The following is a 5,689-nucleotide window of genomic DNA, read 5'->3' on the forward strand; positions in this document are numbered from 1 at the left end:
GAGTGTTTCTCTTCTGACGTGTCCAAATATTTTGTGTCTGGGACACTGCAAGCCCCGGGGCTCTACTTATACCGTAAAAAAACATACAAAAAACTTTGCTTAAAGACGTGCTGCACATAAACAGCGCTAATAGAGAAGACGGAGAGGCCGAGAATGGCCACTGATGCTCTTTGAGGTGTTGAGGTCAACACAGTAGACGCCTGGAAACAGGGATCCTATGTTATCACTTAATAAGCAGATAAGGACTCTCAGAATGTGTGTGCAATGTTGGAGAATAGGCAGAGTGTGGGTAGCAGCTTTCCTGAGAGCAGCAGTGAGTAATAGAAGACATTTGTCACAAGAAAATCAATTCAAGGTTCAGATCATGAGGCTAAGGATCTAAGACTTTTTTTTAAACACTTAATTGAAGGTCGGATTTAGAGGTAAACTTAAATATAGGTTCAGTTTGTGGTTCTGAGGGTTTGAAATGTTATCTTGGTGGTTAAACCTTTTGATTAAGAGGTTTGTTAGGAGGTTTCAGAGAACGTCAACACATAACAAGCCTCAGTGTATGAGGTCTGTGTCAGAAAACTGTGTCAGAAAACAACCTCAGGCCAAAAAAAAATCTGAGGCCTGCTCATCCAAACCAACTCAAACTTCAGCAGTGTACTCACTCAGGTACCCGGTAACACACCTGTCAAGTTTAAAGTGGACGGGATGAATGGCTGCTGAGATGGACAGACAGATCTCTTAAATTATGGATAAGACATCACATGAAACCTGGAAGTTTTTGTGTTGCAGAGAAAGTGACCCAACATAGCTGTGCATATGTAAACATTCTAACTATAACAACCAATGCATGCCTACATAGATCATTTTCTCATCTCAAATGGTAAAAAGTGACAAGAGGTCCTCTGAAAAGGTTGCATTTTTTTAAATAGCAAGACTCACTATTCTGCATCACAACAGGGTTCACATTAGTAACACAGATATGACTATTCTCATTGGTAGGACGCCTGACGTGCATCATAAGCGGAGACTACAAATATATCCGAGCATATATGGATTACAGGTTTGGAGGTTTCAGGGGTGCGATTCGCCGATTTCACAATGATCGAGTATTCTAATTAGAGATATCACATGCTGCTTTTTATCACCCACACACAACAGAGAAGAAGAACATTAACCTTATTTAGAGGGGGCTCCTGTGTTCGCTCTGTTATGTAATATCCTCTCGTCTAAACTGTACCTATTTCTGAGGGTATTTGAGGTAAAAAAAAAAAAAAAAAAAAAAAAAAAAGCAAACCCAAAAAACACTAAAAAGTGCTGAAATCAATGCTGTAACACCTTTGGGTAAGTGGGTGATGAATTTAGATGCGGTGCGTCAGCAGTCAGAATTATAAAACTGTGAGCACGGCGAGGAACAATGAGGGTTCAAACGTGGGTTGGGCAGAGAGGGAGAGGAGAAGGAGCTCGGGAGAAGAATCCACCCGGCTGTTTTTTTTTTTATTATTATTATTTTCTGATCAATGAGCGTGACTCACTGTGGATCACCGCTTACACGGAAATCATCCAGGATGGGCTGAGCTCAGTGAACGAAGCTGAAACTTGCGTAAATGTGGCCACCTACACACGCACACCTTTACACACACAGACGCAAATGCGTATATATTGTATCATAAGACGATGTGTGAGGGTGAAGAAGGTGCACCTGTTAAGTGATAGACCTCAGCAGCACAATGGCGGTGTGGGTTTGCGGTCTGTAACGGATGTTTGACAGGCTGATGAGCTATGGCACTCACACACACTCACACACACTCACACTGCTGCTTCCTCCACACATTCACCCCCCTCCCCTCCTCTTCTGCCTGTCTTCTCATCTCTTCAGGCGGTGGGCGTAAACTCCCTCCTTTTTTCTTCCTAAATGCCGTCTTTCCATCGCCACTCTCGTTCCCTCCTCTGCTCCTCCGGTCCTTCCATACGCGTTGTTGTGTTTTCTTCTTCTTTTTTTCTTTTTCCTTCTTCTTCCGCCGAGTGCGAGTTTGACAGGCCTTCAGAGAGAGAAACACAGAGGGGAGAGGAATCAAACAATCCCCTCAATTAGACGGCCCACACAAACGTGCGTCTGAACTCTGTACCATCTTCATCAGCTGTCGCAGTTTTCATCTTTCAGTCGCAGACACCTTTGTTCCCGAGTTGAAAACACACTGTTCACAACAAAAGGCAGAGGAAAAACCATTTAGCTTTGAAGAACAGGAAGCCGCGACGAGCTTTTAAGGTTTATTTGCATCTTAGAGGAGGGAGTCTCGTTCTCTCTCTCTCTCTGCTTCTCCTGCCTTAATTGACCCATCAGTTTTCTTGAAATTTGCTAAATTTACTCAAGCGGTGCGATGGCATTCACCATGCAGATGGATCTCTGCTGATTTTTGCCGCAAGATTTAATATAATCTGGCACATTTTGAAAAGGTTTGAAAGCAATTAAGCATGAGATGGCAGATATGTGGAGGGCGTGGGGTGGGGTGGGATGCACTTACAGTGCAATAATTATGATTACAAACAAGGGGGAAAAAACACAGTTGGATATCTGATGTGGACGAATAATGAGCGGGTGGATTTTACACAGGTCAGGGACGCAGAGGAACCACATCCGCTTTGGTCTCATGTCACTAAGCAGACTTTCAGCTGCTAACTGAGGCTTGATGACAAAACACAATGGATATACACTTAAATGTGAGGCTCACACACACACATGCACACACACACACATGCTTTCTGCACGCATGCATGCAGACAGCATGAGACCGCAGGCTGCAAAAGAAGCGAAAGAGAAAGTAAAACACAGGAAGTGAGAAGCATGAAGTCCACGCAGAGAATCTCCGGACGTTCAGGGATGAGTCAATACTGTAGTAACACTGCGGCGCACTGCAGCATACCTGGAGGGGCTCAGACCTGTTGATGCAATCTGTGCTAGGACGTCTCCACTTTTCGTCTCCTCGACTCTCGGCTGTCAACCTCTCTCCCACTCCCAACTTTTCCTCCCACGACTCCCACCTCCTCCCCTCCTCCATCGCTCATGTGTTGCTGAGAAGAGAAGAAGAAAAAAAGTCCCTCACACCGTCTCATTATGCTATTTTAGTCACGCTTTCTTTTGCACTTTGTATCTGGATTGTCTTGTACTTTTATTTAAATCCAAAGTTCACTGGATGTGAGTGCAGATTTTGCTTATTTGGCTTTTTTAAAAAAAGCTTCCTGAGGATAGAAACAAGCAAACAGGTTGACCTTTGGGAGATTTTCGACAGATGCTACTGACAAACTTGCTTTCTGTCTCCATTTTTTTACGAATCAGTCTTCTTCCCTTCCACCTCCTCCTCCTCCCTTTCTTTGCCTCCCACCACGAGGCACCCAATCTATTCTCTCCCCTTTATGAACCATCTTCCTTCCTTCTAATTCTCTGAATTACTCCCTTTATCCATCTCTCTGTCTTCCACTTAACTCTGCATTGCTGACCCGGGAGCCTCAGAGCCTGTTCTTTCAACCGTGGCCATCATGACCATAAGCTGAGTCGCAAGGCTATTTATATTTGTTCCTAATGAGGTGAGATTTCTCTCCGCCATAGCAACGGTCTCTATGGATACCCTGCACTTGGATACCAGATCCCATCCTGTTTTAAATGTCTTATTATGGGCTGCACCCCCCCTTCCTCTTGTGTGTCATAGCCTAATTAATTCTGAATTATTCGCCTTCGTGTCAACGCTGCAGAAAAATCGCCTCAAATTTGCCACCGAGCTGACAGCATCAGCACGAGTTTACATCAGTTCAGCCGGTCAGTTCAGTGCAATGGATCCGCACAAAAGCACAACCTGATGCACAGCTCACTTCTTCCAAATCATCAACTTCTGCAGAGGAGAGGAGAGACCTCTACAGGTGCTCTCATTATTTGAAACGTGCACACACATATTTTTCAGGAGTACCTGTCTGATGTGTGCACGAGTGTGAGGCGCTGATGGGTGCGCCACTGATCAGGTCTGAGCCCGTGAGCCGGTGAGGAAGCGGTTGCAGTGCAAGACCCAGGCAGCTGAGCTCAGATCATTAGAGGAGCTCTCTGTGGATGGGTGGGGGGGTCACACAGGTGCTGAGTGAGAGCCGCCGTCTCATTTCCTGCCACAAAGTGAGACAGCCAATCAATAGGGCGACAGAGCAACTTCTGGAGAAAGCCACAGCGGTGAGAACACACACGCACGCAGACACACACACAAACACACAAACACACATACAAGCACAGACAGGGCACAGTGTCTTTGTATTTACAGTAGCACTTGGAAATGTTCCCTGCCTTCTCCTGATGACAGACGCTCTGAGACAGCAGCATGCACATGTACTCACACACACACACACACACACACACACACACACACACACACACACACACACACACACACACACACTGACAGGTGCTGCATTGTTATGGCATGTCCAACTCTGGCAGCTTGTTTTCCTCAGACCTCTCACCCTGTGTGATGACTCAGAGACGGGGAGATGAAAGGAGAGGCAGGGACAGGGGGCTGGGGGAGGGAGGGTGAAGACGGGGTCGGGGGGGGGGGCGCAAGTGGGTGGAGGTGGTTGGATGTGGGGGTTAAGTAAATCATATCATTAATGCTATGTTAAGAGATTGGTTTGACCTCTGCTTGGCTGTCTGCATATGCAAATGTGTGTGTATGCGTCTGGCCTTTGTCCCACAGAAGCAGGTGGTAGCAATGACGTCCGTCTTCTTCCCAGCAGTGCACACACACACACACACACACACACACCTACTTTCTCTGTGCGCTCTCCGTTGGCAGTCCCACTAGATCCTATCATGCTTGAAATTCACTCATCATATCGGGTGGCCTCACTGTGCCGCTCGCTGACACAAATTGCGTGCACGCATGCAAACAGACCCACCGACACACACACACACACATATATACCGCATGCAGGAACACAGAGCACGCTGGACTGACTTGATTATACAAGCAGAGCAGCTCAACCTGACAGAGGAACAGGCACCGAAAAGGAAACACGAAAAGAATATAAAAGGCTTATTTGCCCGTGTTGTATAAGCATGTTTCATCTTCCCACTCTCGCCTACCCTCACCCACACAGGTTAGATCCAATAGCTGGTGCCAGGCCTCTATCTTGCAACACAAACATCTCCATGTGAAGGAAATATTGCAGTGGAGTTCATCTTTTTTTTTCATAATCTCTTCCCTCTACACCCACACATGCACATAGTGGAGGGGGGAGGGTGGTGAGAGGAAGATGGGGGGGGGGGGGGGTAAAAAAGGAGAGGTGGTAAAAGAAAATGAAAAGAGAAGAGGTGAGGGGGGAGGGATGATGGCGGTGGTGGTTGAGAGGAAGAGAAGTGCTCATGAGAGCCAGGAGGTAGTTGTTATAGTAACTGTGTCTCTATACCTGTCAATCAGAGCTATTTCAGGCATCTCGCTTCTATGGGAAAAAAAAAATATCACACATAGCAGGGCCAGAGAGCTGCTTTAGTAGAGGCAAAATTATCAGGCAATGCACAGGCACTGATACTGGCAACTTGTGAGCTGACAGATAGCTGATCAAATTAACACCATAAATGAGATTTTAGCACTGTGCCTTTTCCTTTTAGAGCTTCTCGCACTCTCCTCAAAGAAAGTGAGCCGAAGGAGGAACGCTGAATGATAGC

The 5,689-nt window shown here is 46.2% G+C and overlaps 1 long non-coding RNA gene across 1 annotated transcript; it reads right to left on the reverse strand.

The window, feature by feature from the left end:
* Positions 1-897: 897 nt before the first annotated feature.
* LOC146362818 (uncharacterized) lies at positions 898-4,040 on the reverse strand. Its single transcript, XR_014799215.1, has 4 exons — positions 3,951-4,040; positions 2,913-3,060; positions 2,118-2,186; positions 898-2,030 (listed from the first exon to the last, which is right to left on the reverse strand). It is a non-coding gene; the product is annotated as an uncharacterized LOC146362818 (long non-coding RNA).
* Between the last annotated feature and the right edge of the window lie 1,649 nt (positions 4,041-5,689).

The sequence above is a fragment of the Perissodus microlepis genome, chromosome 22, assembly GCF_051167445.1.
Source record: "Perissodus microlepis isolate ML-2025 ecotype Zambia chromosome 22, ASM5116744v1, whole genome shotgun sequence".
In the NCBI taxonomy this organism is placed as follows: Eukaryota; Metazoa; Chordata; class Actinopteri; order Cichliformes; family Cichlidae; genus Perissodus; species Perissodus microlepis.